This window comes from Pongo pygmaeus, chromosome 6 (assembly GCF_028885625.2).
Source record: "Pongo pygmaeus isolate AG05252 chromosome 6, NHGRI_mPonPyg2-v2.0_pri, whole genome shotgun sequence".
In the NCBI taxonomy this organism is placed as follows: Eukaryota; Metazoa; Chordata; class Mammalia; order Primates; family Hominidae; genus Pongo; species Pongo pygmaeus.
This window is the reverse complement of record NC_072379.2, coordinates 57,550,167-57,566,873: the sequence shown is the minus strand read 5'-3', so window position 1 is coordinate 57,566,873 and position 16,707 is coordinate 57,550,167. Positions and strand designations below refer to the sequence as shown.

General features: G+C 40.3%; 1 protein-coding gene across 1 annotated transcript in view; it reads right to left on the bottom strand.

Moving 5' to 3' along the window:
- CPVL (carboxypeptidase vitellogenic like) overlaps positions 1 to 16,707 on the bottom strand; it is a 205,503-nt gene that overhangs the window by 157,502 nt on the left and 31,294 nt on the right. The gene's annotated exons all lie outside the window — the stretch shown is intronic.

Below are 16,707 nucleotides of genomic sequence, written 5' to 3'. Positions count from 1 at the left end.
AGGGGAAAAATTGTTTTAAGCCACTTTCAGTTTCGCGTAGTTTGTTATGCAACTAAGGCTAACTAAAGCATTAGTTTTATGAGCTGGAACAAACTAATGTCACTGAATATCTGTTTTCTCCTAAGTACCTACTTTATTGGGTTGTTGTGAGGACTAACAGAAAAACTATGTGTAAATCACCCAGCATAGAGTATGTGCTCAGTGACTGCAGTCATTCTTTGCTATCATACCTTCTATATGGAAGTACTTCCTACCCACCTAGCTCTTTACGGAGAAAAATCTGTTTGTGGGAAAATAATTTTTTTAAGGCCAAAGTCAGCCCACCTTTAATATTTGCAGGACCCAGGGTAAAAGTACAAACAGAGATCTGTATGCCAGATACCTAAATATTTAAAAGTTATAAACAAAGTTAACAAATGATTAAGTACAATAAGTTCTACCTTCCTACCTAGACAAATATACCTTGGGAATTGACATGAAAGGCCAGATTGAAACTTTGGATGTTTTGCACTTAAATATGATGGTGCAGGGAGAGGCGGTTTCCAGCCACCTCCTCTCTTCCCACAGGGTTCTAGTCCATTGGTGGAAGCTCAGTCCAGCCTCCCAGAAGCAGCTGTCCCCCAGCCACCTCTTGGGCGCAAGAGTATGAACACCAGAGTCAGCAATGTTCGCCCATGGGAGTATAGACATTAGCAGATAACACTGCTGCTGGTGTGCAGACCCTTGAAGCAGGCTCAGTGCCATTTGGGGAGGGAATTTGGAATTTGCCTTCTAAGTGTGGACCCTGGACAAGGGCTCCTTGGGTCTAAGTATAAGGACAACTACTGGCCAAAGAATACCTGTGCCCACATGGAACCACTTAAAAACTAAACTGAATTTTACAGTAAACACAGGATGAGCCATACTGTAGCATATTTATTCAAAGACAGGGTGTCCCAAAAGTCTTCCTGCAGTTTTAGTAACCTCAAGGCTATAAATGCTGCAACTTATAAGAACACCATTTGAAAGTTAATTTAACACTATTTATCTCTGTGAATGTTGAATAACACGTTTTAATTTTCATTTTTGTTTCAGTTCCCCTGAGTGAAATATGGCATACATTAACCAGAAGAGAAAATTACAATTACATTTATTAAAATAATTAAAACAGAGTCAAAAGAAGTAAACGTTCAAATGAGTTTTGTAAGTTTGTAGCATTTCGACTTAAGAAGTTATTAAAGCTTAAAACTGCACTAACCTTTTTGGGGTACCCTGTATTTGGATTTGTCATGTGTCAGGTTCTGTGCTAGACACTTGATTAAAAAGAAAAAAACAAGAAAAATATGTAGTCTTCTTTAGGAAACTTGAAGTTTAGTTGTGGGGAGGGGATGAAGGAGACAGAGATTGATCCCATCATACAATATAAGAGCTGTAATTGGGGCTGATAAAGAGTGGGTAGGGGGGGTGGAGGGAACAGAGGACAGGGACCAAATGACTCTGCCCGAAGAGCCAGGGGAATCCTGTCAGAGGAGGTGACTTGAAGCTGGACATTAAAAAGTGAATAGCCACTGAGGGGAAAGGTTCGCAGCACAGGCAATGAGCAGGCCACCTGTACTCAGGTTGATGCTGTGCTCTCGGACAGATGCGACACCAGGCGTGTTCAGGGTGGGTCGGGGGTTAACTAATACTGAGGTTAGAAAATTAGACTGGAGCCAGCTTGGAAAGGTCATGAATGCTGAGCTCTAGAGACTGATGTTGTTCAAAATTAGTAGATTGGGAAGTCTGTTTCTCTTTTTTTTTTGAGACGGAGTCTTACTGTGCCGCCCAGGCTGGACTGCAATGTCGCAATCTCAGCTCACTGCAACCTCCACCTCCCAGGTTCAAGCGATTCCCTGCTTCAGCCCCCCAAGTAAGCTGGGACTACAAGTACCCGCCACCATGGCCAGCTAATTTTTTGTATTTGTAGTAGACATGGGGTTTCACCATATTAGCCAGGCTGGTCTCGAACTCCTGACCACAAGTTATCCACCTGCCTTGACCTCCCAAAATGCTGGGATTACAGGTGTAAGCCACCATGCCCAGCCTGGAAATCCATTTTCTTAATGAAAGAGAATAAAATAGAACAAAACAGTACAGAACAGAATAGAACCATAGGACAGGAGTATGTGTTTTCCAGGGAGGTTGTAACTGAGTGGCTATAAACAGTAGAAATTTATTGTCTCATAGTTCTGGAGGCTACAAGTCTGAAATTAAAGTGCCAGCAGGGCCAGGTTCCCTCTGAAACCTGGAGGGGAAGGATCCTTCCTCGCTTCTTCTAAGTTCTGGTAGCCCCAGGTGTTCCTTGGCTTGTGGCAGCATCAATCCAATCTCTGCTTCAGCCTTCCAGGGCTTTCTCTCTGTGTCTTTTCACAGTGTCTTCCCTCCATGTGTCTGTCTCTGTGTCCCAATTTCACCTATTTATGAGGACACCAATGACATTGGATTAGGATCCACTCTAATGACCTCATTTTAGCTTGATTACTTCTATGAAGACTCATTTTCAAAATAAGGCCACTTCACTGCTGCAATAGATATTTTTAACCGTTTTCTTGTATTGAGAATAATCAAAGGTTGGCCAACAAATCGGTTTGCAAAGAGATTCATTAAGCCTTCTTCTCTGATTGGCTTTCCTGAAAACAAAGATTTAAAACTGTCAGGTCAATCACAAGCCCCTGTGTTCTCTGCACCTGCATATTCTAGCGAGGTTTGGGTTTGTTAAGCCCTAGTGGTTTAGAGCATGGGTCAGACTCAGTTCGAATCCAGAACCTTGCACCTAATGACCATAAGCAAGTTACTTAATCTCAGTTTTCTCATCTGTACATGATAAAAATACTATTAGCTATCTTGCAGTATTATTAAGAGGAAGAAATGAGATAGTAGTACATATAAAGTGCTTGTCATATATAAAGGCTCAATAAATGGCAGCTATAACAATAATAATGGTGATCATGACAATCAAGATTCTAGGCTGTGACTGCAGTTCTTTCCAACTGTCTATCCAAGACAACTAAATTGTATCTGGACACCACACAGAAGCATGCTTCTCACTGACCTATAGCCGGAGCTTTGCTGAACTCCTTAAATTCCAGTTAAGAAGACACAGAGAACAGATCATTTACACATCTTGATCAGGTAAATACAATTCCAATTGTCTAAGTTTGTAGGTCTGATTTTACATTTGCAGCTGCTGCCACCAAGATAAATGTGGAGCTGGAATGGAAACAAGGGGAATTGATTAACCTTGTAGGCAATCATGCCCCTCTTGGAAGTGTCTAGGTCTCTCCCTGCACTTGTCAAGGCTTCTATAGCCATTGTTCCTTTTCAGTGTTGTTACTGATCTTCAATGGGGCCGCCTGGTAGCCTGGAAACACAGCTCAGAGGCACAGCGAAAAGAGAAATGTCACAGCCCCCATGCACCACAATTAATTGTTCAATAAACACTTTTCTTAAGGAAAGAAGCCAGATGTGTCACACCCACACACTTGCAAAACAACACTGTGCTATTAAAAAAGGGAGGGGTGGATGGTGGATCCAGCTGAAGAAAGTCTACAGCTGTTCTGCACCTTAGCTATAAGCCCTGAAGGCTTCATTAAGTGAGAAGTAGGCCCAGGTGGCGGTAACCAAGCTATAAGACACAGACACATGCCCTGATCAACTTATTGAAGTGCTTCAGTCTCCTTGTACTTGGTAAGGAAGGGGCACCTCCTAAGACTAGCCACAGGCTACAGACTCCAGGGAAGTTGTGGATAATTACATGGTAATTATTTCTAATAAGTGCTTCCACTCTCAGCATGATTATCTTTCTCTGGGTTGCTTGCCTCCTTATGCCTGGTTTATGTAGGGAAACAATGTCCAAATTAATCTACGTCTTTTGTAAGTGAGCCTATACTCCTTTGACGATCCAGATGGTTTAGCGCCCTTTAGCAGCAGGTGTTAAGGCTTTCTTACAAAAGGCATATTTTCAGTTTCCCTTCGGCTATGGAAAAAGCCAGGCAAATAAGACTTCGGTGATTTAAGGATAAATTATGGGATTAATATAGACATGGCCACTAAGGACAGCTGAGCAAGCCCTGTGTAAAACCAAGAGAAATAATCATAGCGAACCTTTGTAAGGATTTTGTGGTTTGCCCAACACTTTTTATATATATCATCTCTTTTAATTTTCACATCAGCCCTGCGAGGTATATATTGATATTATGATGAACCTGCCAGTGTGCTCAGGATAGTATCTGATTAAGGGCATGGCCTTAGGAGTAGACCGAGGGGATCTGAATCCCAGCTCAGCCACTCATTAGCTGTGTGACCTTTGCCATGTTAATTAACCTCTCTAAGCCTTAGCCTTCTCATGTATGGGAAGAGAACACCACCAACTCTACAAGGCTGATCTGAGGATTTGATGAAATTGTATGTATAGCCATCAACACAATGTCTGGCCCATAGCAAGCAGTTCATTCACTGGTTGAAGGACATTTGCAAATGACAGACAGACAGTAAACAAACTCCCTTAGGTGAAGTAGTATTGGGAGTCTCCTCTTTTTCTCTTGTTTAGGTTTTATTTTATTTTCTTCGAATGGAAATAGTGGTTCGTGCAGGTGCTCTGCTTACTCATATTGTGCCTATGAAGAGTTGCATGATCCAAAGTGGGTTATCTAGAAAAAGTGACTCTATAGCCTCTGAAGGGTTTTCCAGAACTTCAAGAACTAGGTCACATCACCAAATAAAGGAATACAAGTAAAATGGGCAAAAGGTATTTCTTGCTAGGAATGCTCAAGCAATTGCATAAAACCTTATGTTGTTTTTTATGCGTGGCAGCTCAGGCTAGACTGCTCAGAACTTCTTGCTGGGTTAACTGCTATGGATTTAAAGGATTCCCCCTTGATTCTGACATAGCTACTCCTAGGAGCACCAAGCAGTGAGAAAGAGAAAAGGCGCCAGAAAGCCAGTCCCCAGGTCTCTTCGTTCTCTAGTCTCAGTTCCTAGCTAAATCTTTCTTGCTTTCCTCATTCGAAAATGGAAGTCATAACAACTTACCCACTCTATCCACCTTTACTGAGCCAAGGAGTCTGAATGCACTAGCTAAATGATACAGTGCCTGTCTTATGCCACATGTGACACCATGATCACTAATGTGATATAAATTGCCTGGGCTTAGTTTGTTCCCATCCACCCCACCCAGAGATCTATCAGCAAAAAGAAAAAAGGAATTATCCCTTCTCCTTCTCAGAAGAAAAGTGACCTGACACTGAGCTGTCTCTGGGCTCCTTTGCTCTGAGACAGTTGGAAGAGTTAACGCCATTTTGTCTCTTTCGGTGCACCCCATTGTTAGTTTCTCTCAGTAAATTTTGACAAGAAACAGGCAAGCAAAACAAAATACACTCGATCCTCGTTATTCATGGATTCCATATTTGCAAATTCTCCTCCATGGTCTGAATAACAAGGACCTCAGAATTCCTTGCCCAAATGTCCACAAGCTTGCTTCCAGAGCCTGCATGCCACTCTTCCTCGGAGTCATCCTCTATCTGAGGGGTGGCCAAAGGCCATGCTTACAGAGCTGGGATGCACAGGGAAGGATGTCCAGGAGAAGGACAGGTGTAGAGGTAGCGCTCTACACCACCATGTTCTAGCACAGAACTTCAGGAAGTCTCAGAATTATAAACTCAAATTTATTTTCTAGGTTGCTATCAAGGTATATCTTTCAAGGTAAGAGGGTATATTTCATTCAACAGTTTGTTCCCTGGTTTATAAGTGTTACATATCTAGACATATGGTATGTGGGCCTCCCTGTGTACTCTTGCCCCAAGCCTCCAAAGAAAGAGGCAGGCTTGGAAAGAAATAAACATCTGTTGATTTAAACTACAGTTGACCCTTGAACACATGTGTTTTAACTACACAAGTGCACTTATACACGGATTTTTTTCTAGAAAAGTGACACTGAGTGTGTCCACCTTCTCTCCCACCTCTCTACTTCTTCTGGTTTTGCCACCCCTGAGAAATCAGGACCAACCCCTCTTCTTCCTTCTTCTCCTCTTCAGCCTATTCAATGCGAAGACAATGAGGATGAAGACCTTTATGGTGATCCACTTCCACTTAATGAACAGTAAATACATTTTCTCTCCCTTATAATTTTCTTTTCTTTTAGACAGCATCTCACTCACTTTTGCCCAGGCTGGAGTGCAGTGGTATGATCTCTGCTCACTGCAACCTCCGCCTCCCAGGTTCAAGCAATTCTCATGCCTCAGCCTCCCGAGTGGCTGGGATTACAGGTGTGTGCCACCACACCCAGATAATTTTTGTATTTTTAGTAAAGACAGGGTTTCACCATGTTGGCCAGGCTGGTCTCGAACTCTTCGCCTCAAGTGATCTACCTGCCTCAGCCTCTCTAAGTGCTGGGATTACAGGCATGAGCCACCGCACCTGGCCTCCCTTATGATTTTCTTAGTAACATTTTCTTTTCTCTAGCTTACTTTCTTGTAATAATATAGTATATAGTATGTATAACATACAAAATATATTAATGTTATGTTATAATAAGGCTTCTGGTCAACAGTAGGCTATTAGTAGTTAAGTTTTGGAGAGGTCAAAAGTTATATGTGGATTTTTGACTGCATAGGGGGTTGACAGCCCTAACCTCTGCATTTCTTGAGAGTCAACTGAACTAATATCTACAACCTGTTTGTCACCACATCACAGCCTCATTTATTCTGACAGTTGCCCCTGGGGAGGAGGGTGGTGGGCTTCTCATTGCAGAATCTGTGGAACAGGATGCCAGCAGACAGAGGAGGGGCCCCAGCCAGCAGCTCTGAGTAAGTGAAGGAACAATAAGGGCAACAGCAGTGTAAATGCTGGAGATCAGGCCCCTCTCCATTCATATGCAGTGAATCAGCCTCTAGCATGTCTGTATGATCTAAATGGGAGGGGCTTCCCCATCCCTTCTCTTTGCCTCCCTTCACCTATAGATTTTGGATGTTCCTGCCAAACTCAGCAGGTGTGAGCTCAAACTGGATTCTCTTTCAAAAACATAAAAAGAGATGACATTTCTTATACTCTAGATGTCATGAAACAATTCACATCTGATTGATATTTAAAGAAGTATTATTATTAGGCTGGGCACAGTGGCTCATGCCTGTAATCCCAGCACTTTGGGAGGCCGAGGCAGGCAGATTTCTTGAGGTCAGGAGTTTGAGACCAGCCTGGCCAACATGGTGAAACTTCATCTCTACTAAAAATAAAAAAAATTAGCCAGGTGTGGTGGCACACACCTGTGGTCCCAGCTACTTGGGAGGCTGAGGCAGGAGAATCTCTAGAACCCAGGAGGCAGAGGTTGCAGTGAACCAAGATTACGCCACTGCACTCCAGCCTGGGCAACTTAGTGAGACTCTGTGTATTAGTCCATTTTCACACTGCTGATAAAGACATACTCGAGACTGGGCAATTTACAAATGAAAGATGTTTAATTGTACTTACAGTTCCATGTGGCTGGGGAAGCCTCACCATCATGGTGGAAGACAAGGAGGAGCAAGTCACATCTTACGTGGATGGTGGCAGGCAAAGAGAGGGGTGCTTGTGCAGGGAAACTCCCCTCTTTAAAACCATCAGATCTCATGAGACTTATTCACTGTCAGGAGAACAGCACAGGACCTGCCCCCATGATTCAATTACCTCCCACCAGGTCCCTCCCACAACACATGGGAATTCAAGATGAGATTTGGGTGGGAACACAGCCAAACCATATCACTCCATCTCAAAAAAATAAATAAATGAAAATAAAATAAAGAAGTATTATTATTATCTAAACTTCGGTTGCACCATTTCAGGGAAAACAAATACTTTTTAACAACCTAAGTTAAAAAGCCATTATCAAAAATAAATAAATAGAACTCTTTCCAATGCTAAGAGGAAAGACAAGGCTGAGAGAAGAGAAAGAAATTAAAAGGTATTAAATCCTTACTACCAGCCAAAGCCATGCTAAGTGTATCACACATAATGTCATTCAGCCCTCACTGTAACCCTAAAAGGTAGATATTATATTCTCCATTTTCTAATGGATGTAACAGAAGAATAGAGATGTTCAAACATGTGTCCAAGATCAAAGAGCTAGTGAGTGTCAGAACTGGAATTCAAGCATAGGTCTCTCTCACACCAAAACTGCCATTTTTCTCACCTCTTTGTCTAGCTGCCTCCACTCCAATCTGAAGCTTGGAATACAAGCTTTGGATTCTTCCAATCATCGCCATGTTTCCGTGTTTTTAAATCCTGTCCTTTAGCAAGGTCAACCGTGGACAGTCCTCCCTCATAGGGAGCCAGGAGGGTAGGTTGGCTGGAGGGGTCCTGTTGACAAATCTCATCCTTGTGATGGATTTTTTTTTTCTAGGCCTCAGGACACCTGGAAAGGTGAGGACATTTCTAAATGCCCTCTGTCCTTCAGACCACACGGGAGCATCCTGTCAGGGTCTGTGAGCTGGGAAATAGGCCCTGAGCCGATAGATCTAGAGATGGCCACGTGCTCTTGCACAGCCTAGCCAGTCCAGCTGTGCCCCTTGGGCTGTTAGTGAGAAAACTTACTTTTACATTTAATCTTGGTTTTCTCCCCTTAAATCAAAAGAGTGCCGAGGGATAAACCGGCGAAGCATGGTGAGAGAGGGAAGAGTTAATGTGTGCAAGGTGAGCCCTCAGACAGAGAAAACTAGAAAACCATGTATTTACTTTTGAGTTTTTTGACATTCAGGTCTATCTTCCCTTCCCCCACTGGACTCGTCTGGTTTTGCCTGTGTTTAGAAGTTCTTCTGTGGCCTGTCACCTTCTTTGCAAATCTGTTGCAAAGTAATTACATCTCAGTATTGGGATCTGTGTTTCAAAAATGTCAAAACAAATTTCAATGATTAAATGCCACAGATTAAGCTTGTTACTTCTCTAAAATTGATATGAAGGACACATTTTAATTAGAAATTATAAATCTGAGGCACTGTACCATCAAGCTGCCTCCAAAACCCGAAAACTCCATAAAGCTCTAGCTCTGAGGAAAAAAAAGTTAAATTCAATCTAAAGATGGCGATCTTGTGAAATAACCAGCCATATGTCATCTCCTTTTACTGGGGCTGAAATTTTGCCCTGAGGCATCTGAAGGAACTCAGCTAAGGCATCCCCAATAAAGGTCATCTGTGAGGGAAACTTTGTGTTTTTTTTTTCCTCTTTGGATATCTATAAACGCTAATTAAATATGCATTATTGGTGTAATTTTGACCAAGGAGCTTTATGTTAGTATGAAAGCGACTATGTATTACTCTCCAGCACAGCTTACACAAGCATTATGCTAAATTATCAGATTTTTAGCTTCTGCATAGCTAAAGACAAAGTCCAAGAAGTCATAATTCTTTATCAAAACTGACAGTTGGATTATGAACCTGGAGATTTATCTAGCAAAATCTGCCTTGCATTCTCAACATGAAAATCCTGTGGCTGCCAGTAGGTGATACATCTAATTTTAACACAAGAAAAGACATCTAACAAACATCAAAACAAAAGCTACCCTTCGAGCTCAATTTTCTTTTTCACACATTGGTCCACCCTACCCCCACTTGATGTCAGCAGGAAGTAATCTCATCTGTGGAAAGGAAGCCAGCCTCCTAGCTGCGCCGACAAATTGTAGGGAAATGAAAAGGCTTGATGATTGCTGAATTTTATCCCTCTTTATTTCCAAAAGAATAATGAAGAGCTGTCTTTTCTCCCACTTAACATCCTAATCACCCACACCAGCAGTTTACACTGCAGCTACCCACACCTCTGAGTGGAGAGGAAAAAAAGAATGAGATGCGACCCCTCCCCCACCCTGCTACAACCATTGGAACCTGTCAGTACTGCATCTTTAATCAGCCTCAAAATTGCAATCCTCCTCCACTCAATGCCCAGCCCCTGCTGGTTTAGGGCACTACATAGCTTGTGGTAAACTGCTATCCATTATTCCTCTATATTTAGAACTTCTCTAGAGAAACGGCGTTATCTCAGTCACTAAGCTGAAAACTGTTTAAAGTTTGCTTTGCACAGTGGCTTATTCACAGTCTCTTTCATGGACCCTTCATTCACCTTGCTTTAAAATGTTCAGACTGATGCACAACTACAAAAATCCAAAGTATGAAAATATTACCCTATGGAAAATTGACTATGATTTGCATTTTGCTAATGTTGGGATAGGTCAAATGTTATTTCTCTCCTCTCCATAATGTTTCATTGGAGATAAATCCTACTCCCCTTCACCAGTGAAAAGCCACTCAATGACCTGAACAAGATCTGGTGATAGAAAACATATTTTCAATAACACTAAACTCATTTTTCTGCCAGAACAAATTAGTCAGTAGCTATCTCATATGTCACAGAGGTTTCAAAGAGGCACTTAGAAAGACGCTAAAAAAAAAAATCCTTCTATGTAGATTATTAGAAATGTCATGTACTAATGTAAAAATGCTCTGGCAGTCCTTTCGTTTTACTCTTCCTTATGAAAATACTGTTCTCGTTTGTGATTCCACTCCTAAAGAGATGTTTTTTGAAAATGGTTCCAAAGAGAAATGGAAGGAAGTGTTATCACTTAGCCCAGAAAAGGCAAGATGGCAGGGAGGTAATCAAATAAAGGAGGAAAAGACACAATGATCTCATCACTCCTCCAAATTCCCATCTCCACTGAAAACTGGTTAGGAAGAGGGGAGTGGGCTGTATTGGTAGGAAGGAAGGTTTCTTTAGTTGAGTATATTAAGAAGAGCATGAGTTCCTGAATGAATGAATGTCTACAATCAAGGACTGTCTTCCTTCAGTGTTCTTTGCCATTTGAAGGAAAAGCAGTTTATAGCACACACATATTTTCTTAGGACCTCAGTTTCCACCATCCTATAATAGAGCAAACAATTGCTACTTTTTATTGCTGTAGAGCAGATTGAATAAGACGATGTGACTAAAACATGTAACATGATGTCTGATCCATAACCAGAGAAACTAGAGGAATGTGTAAAGCTATGATGTGTGTGGGTAAGAGTGGGGATAGCTGAATCCTGAAAATTCAGGCAGAATGGCTCACTTTATTTTATTGTGTAGCCTAGTCTTTATGTGATAATATTGCTATTTAAGTTTACCAGAGAGGAAAATATTTCCTTCAACATCCTCTACGAGATCTGTTTTCACATGTGTAGAGCTGACTGTATGCCTGAATAGGTGAATTATGCATTTCACCCAACTTTCTTTTATAATTTGAGTCATTAGACATGGCCGTAGAGTTAACAGTTTAATATAAAAGTGTTCCTGGAGATCTTGCTTGTTCTTTTTGGACTCCAATCAAATGTGAAAGAGATTAGTAGTAGCAGTATTTATGATTTCACCCTATTTTAAATATTTACAGATGCTTAACTCTTAGAGAGATATTTCTGACATTCCAACACATTTCAACTCTGTATAAACATTCCTTTGGGGGCTTTTATTTTGTTCTGATAGTAAAAATTACTAGAGGAATGTAACTGAAAACTGATTTCCAAATAAGATACCCTGCGGCAATCGAAATATCCTATGTAGTTATTATCCACTGTAAAGTACACTTTCCCTCAGGGAATCTGCTATCAGAGAAAATTAAAACCTAGCCACCCATTTTAAAGCCCATTAAGTCATTAGGTGGCTCTTCAGTGTTTTCCTAATGGGCTACACAGCACAAGGAGCCCTCCCAGAGCCAGTGAGAAAGCATTGTGCAGACTCCTGCAAGCAGATTTCTTTATCTGGGAGTCACAGAAGTTTAGACCTGAGATGGACCTTGAAAATTATTCAGCTTCTTCCATTTGCAGAAGAGGAAACTGAGCACAGAAGAGGTCACATGGTTTTCCAATATCCACAGCTAGTTAGAGGCAGAATAAGGGTTGAAACCCAAATTCCTACAGCATCCTGGCATCACACAGCCTTCATGGTCTTAAATGTGGGATGAATTATTCTATACCAGAATAATGTTTTGGATGGTGGTATTTGGAGAACTATCTGCCTTGGAAGTTGCTTCAGATGGAATAAAAACCTATTATTTTTAAAAAGTAAAGCATTTAAAATGTGTCTTATTATGTAACATGTTTGTGTTATCATTGTAGTTCTCCTATGTAGAGTGATGAAATGGGGTGGCTAATTCGAGAAAACCTCTTCCCACACAAGTCTTATGCCTCTCTCCTTCCCCGCTTCGTGCAGAGGACATTTTGCTCAAATGTCACCTTCTCAGTGAGATCTACCCTGACCCCCCTATTTAACCTACCTCACAGCACACATCCTGGGATTACTGATCCCTTTTACTCTGTCCTATCTCTTCTTCAAAGCACCTACCACCTGCTGACTTACTATGTAATTCACTCATTCTCATGCTAGAAAATAATCCGTGAAAACAGGAAATTATTGTGATTTGTGTTAACTAGTGTAATGCGAGTCCCTAGAACAGTGCCTGACATAAAATAATTCTTAAGTATTTGTGGAAGGAATTAATTAATTGTCCCCAAATGGCATCCTTTGTGTGCCCATGGCTGCACATCATTTTCTGGTTGGTGGTCATCTTCTGACTAGATGTGCCCTGTCCATCGGCACACAGTGTTGTGGAGAGCCAAGCCTCATTATTACCTTGCCTCACTAAAAGTTAAACATTGTGGTCTTCTGGCTCTCTGATAAAGAAAGCTCACTTTCCTAAGATCAACATGGTTTCCTGGCCCTCATAATATTTCCACGTTTAAATCTTACTCAGTTTGCTACTTTCTAGTCAGTTGATCTAAAATATGTACTGGCCACCCACAGTGTGTGAAGTTGGTGCCAGACGTTCATGGTGACAGACATGAGCAGTACATTCTGGAACCTATTAGACTAATGTCTCATAAAACTTATCTGATTCCCTGATGTTCTCCCATCAATTTTCCTGTTTCTGTATGTGGCTGACAACGTTACTGGCTTATCCATGTCATTCCCCCTCTTGTTTGGTATCTCTGTTTAGTTTGGGCAATAATGTACCCAGGAGTTGAGTTATGTTTGACCCTAGTCAGTCATGGCAACCCCTTTTCCCTTTGCCACTGATTGGTCTACAAGTGGGTGTGTAATCCAGTCCTGGTCAGTGAAATATAATGAGAATTCTAATGGAGGGCTTGGGAAAGATTTTTCTCCCTGTCAGAAGGTAGGGGAAGCACCACAATCTTCAGCCCTAACCCCAGCATCTTGATTCCTAATTTGGATGGTGTATTGTGAAAATGTGATGATGCCTGGTGCTGTGGTAGCCATCTTGTAACCATGAGGAAAAACCACATACGCACTGAGGCAGAGAGGAAGGGCTAAAGGAGCCTGGGCTCTTAATGACGTTGATCTAACAAACCCACCCTGAGACCAGTCTACCTCTTGACTTATTTATCACATTCAAATGATAATATCTATTAATCATTGACCCTAGGTTGATAGTCTTTTCCATTTTTTGATTAATGTGAAAAGCTACAGATTAATTTTGTTTATAAATATCTGTCAGCCCTGAGATAATATTAAGAACAAGCGTCATTTCCTTGAGTCTTTCCTCTATGATTGAGTTTTTCCTGCTTTTTTAAACTTTAATTTCTCACCCTTCTTTTCAACTCTGTAAACTTATTTTCTGTATAATACCTAGAAGCTACCTGACTTCTTACCAGATATTATCTTAAACCCCTTCATTCTACCTTATTTATGATGAGCAAGATAGAGGAAGGTGCTCAAGGTTAGGGGAAGAACTGAAATGTTTTCAACATTAGCCTTGACCGAGCTCATGTCTTAGCACATGAGGGTTTGTGCAGGGAAACTGAAGCAAAGGAAGGACAGCATGGTTACTCTTTTCCAGTCCACTTTGAACCCCGTTACCAAGTGAATCTTCCTAAAACACTCCCTATAGCACATCTTTCTCCTGTTCAGGAAAACCTAAGGATTTCACTGAGCCTGCCAGATGAGATTTCAACAGTTTTCTTAGCATGCAGCAACTTTTACAATCTACACCCAACTTCCCTTTCCAGCTGGACCCCCTTTACTTATCTCGAACCCCACATTTTTGCCAGTTGGGTCTGTCTATTCACTTTAACTTTTCATACCCATTCATGCTCCTGGTCCTGGTTATTGCGGTCCCAGACCTGGAATGATCCCTAACCAAATTCCATTTATTCTCTAAGCCTCTGCTATTCAGTAGGTAACCACAATGGGTAGACTGGCCTTTTCACTGAATTTTTAATTTAAATCCATTTGAATTTAAAAATAGATACTTGAAAATTAAAAACTTTTGCTTTGTGAAAGACCCTGTTAAGAAAATGAGAAAGATGAGCCACCAATTGGAAGAAAATATTTGCAAATCATATGTAAAAGATTCATCTATAGAATATATAAAGAGTTCTCTAAAGTCAACAGTGAGAAAACAATCTGATTTTAAAATGGGCCAAAGAGTTGAACAGACATTTCACTAAAGAAGATAGACAGTTGGAAAATAAGCACATGAAAGATACTCAGCATCACTAGCCATCAGGGGAATGTAAGTTAAAATCACCAAGACAGATCACTTATAAACCTATTAGAATAGCTAAAATAAAAAATACTAATAATACCAAACACTGGCATGGATGCAGGGAAACTGGATCTCTCAGACATCGCTGGTGGCAATGTTAAACAGTACAGCCACTCTGGGCATCTGGCAGTTTCTTAAAAAGTTAAACACACATTTACTATACAACTGAACAACAGTACCCCTGGGCATTTATCCTAGGCAGGTAAAAACTTATATTCACACAAAAACTGTTCACAAATGTATGTGTAATAGCCAAAAACCGGAAATGACCCAAATGCTCTTCAAAAGGTGAATAGTTGAACACACAACCATATAGTAGAATACTATTCAGCAATAAAAAAGAAACTACTGATACATGAAACAGCTAGGGTGGATCTTAAGAACATTATGATGGCCAGGCATGGTGGCTCACGCCTGTAATCCCAGCACTTTGGGAGGCCAAGGCGGGCAGATCACCTGAGGTCGGGAGTTCAAGACCAGTCTGACCAACATGGAGAAACCCTGTCTCTACTAAAAATACAAAATTAGCTGGGCATGGTGGCACATGCCTGTAATCCCAACTACTTGGGAGGCTAAGGCAGGAGAATCACTTGAACCCGGAAGGTGGAGGTTGCAGTGAGCCGAGATCGTGCCATTGCACTCCAGCCTGGGCAATAAGAGTGAAATTCCATCTCAAAAAAAAAAAAAAAAAAGAACATTATGACGAGTGACAAAAGCCAGTCTCGAAGGATTACATATCGTATGATCTCATTTACATAACATTCTTAAAATGACAAAGTTGCAGAGAAAACAGATAAATGAAATGGCTGCCAAAGCTTGGGAAGAGGAGGGAGAGCCTAACTATAACAGAGCAACACTAGGAGATCATTTGTGTGATGGAACAGTCCTGTATGTTGGTTGTGACTGTGCTTAAACAATTCTGTACATGTGATAAAACGTTATAGAAATATACACAGAGACAGATAAAACATTTGAATACATATAAATAACAGTGAAATATGCATGAGGTGTAGTTAATTGTACCAATCAATATCCTTGTTTTGATAATGAACTATAGTTACGTAAAATGTTACCATGGGTTGATGGGTTCATGGTATCTGTTTATACTACTTTTACTCCTTATGAGTCTGTAATTATTTCAAAATTAAAAATTAAAAAAAGATACTCGATTCTATTATGGGAAAAATTTTAAGCACGTTTGATATACGAATCTATTTCTCCATTGTAAATTTTATTAAATCTAAGTTGTGCTATAAGTGTAAAGTATATACTGGATTTTGAAGACTTAGTATGAAAAACATTGTAAAATACTTTGCTTATAATTTTTATATTGATTAAAATACTCTAAAATATATTAAATTAAGTAAAATATATTATTAAAGTTATTTTCACCCTTAAAATGTTTTAAAATGTGTCTTTTAGATAATTTAAAATTATATATGTGATTCATATTATATTTCTATTTCCTGCTCTAAGCAAAGAATATGGTACCCTGAAAATTGACACATATGCTAATGGGCATATGCATATGAGCAATTATTACCTAAGAGACAATATCCATGTTTTTTTTTACAATCTTATTAAGGTATAACTGGCATACAATAAGCTAAATATAAAGTATACAATTTGATCAATTTCAGCTATGTACGAACCCATGAAAGCTATCATCACAAGATAACAAACATTCTCATTGCCCCCAAATTTCCTCCCTCCTGCCATCTCTGTCACCAGGCAATTGCTGATCAGCTTTCCATCACTATAGATTAACTTGCATTTTTTAAATTTTTAAATAAATACAATTATATTAATTGGTATCTTTCACTCTGTGTAGTTACTTTAAGATTCATCTATGTTGTGCATATCAATAGTTCACTCCTTTTCATTGCTGAATTCATTGCTGAATTGGACTGAAATATATTTGTCCATTTACTTGTTCAAGGACATCTGGGTTGTTCCCAGCTTTTGATTATTACGAATAAAGTTGCTGTTAACATTCGTGGACAAGTCTTTATGTGGACATATGCTTTCATTTCTCTTGGGTAAATACCTAGGTTGACACATATAGTAGGGAATGTTTAACTTTTCAAGCTATAAAACTGTTCTCAAAAGTGTTGTGCCATTTTCCATTCCCAAAAGCA